Here is a 214-nt window from a genome sequence, read left to right on the forward strand (position 1 = left end):
TATGGCGGCGCCGTGGAGGAACGGCTATGGTGGCGCTACGGATACGGGAAATAATAATTCCCAGTTGTAAAAATTTACTTGTTAAAAAACTACACGTGTATCCATCCGTCATTTAACATGGCATTAATGATAATCATCAGTCTTTACATAGACCCCAACACTTTTTTAATCTCATTTATGATAATGAATGTCCTAATTTCGTTCTGTGATTCTC

At 37.9% G+C, this 214-nt stretch overlaps 1 protein-coding gene across 1 annotated transcript in view; it reads left to right on the top strand.

Moving 5' to 3' along the window:
* Positions 1-214, top strand: part of LOC119591151 (shematrin-like protein 2) — an 18,116-nt gene that overhangs the window by 6,681 nt on the left and 11,221 nt on the right. The window lies entirely within an intron of this gene.

Source organism: Penaeus monodon, chromosome 28 (assembly GCF_015228065.2).
Source record: "Penaeus monodon isolate SGIC_2016 chromosome 28, NSTDA_Pmon_1, whole genome shotgun sequence".
In the NCBI taxonomy this organism is placed as follows: domain Eukaryota; kingdom Metazoa; phylum Arthropoda; class Malacostraca; order Decapoda; family Penaeidae; genus Penaeus; species Penaeus monodon.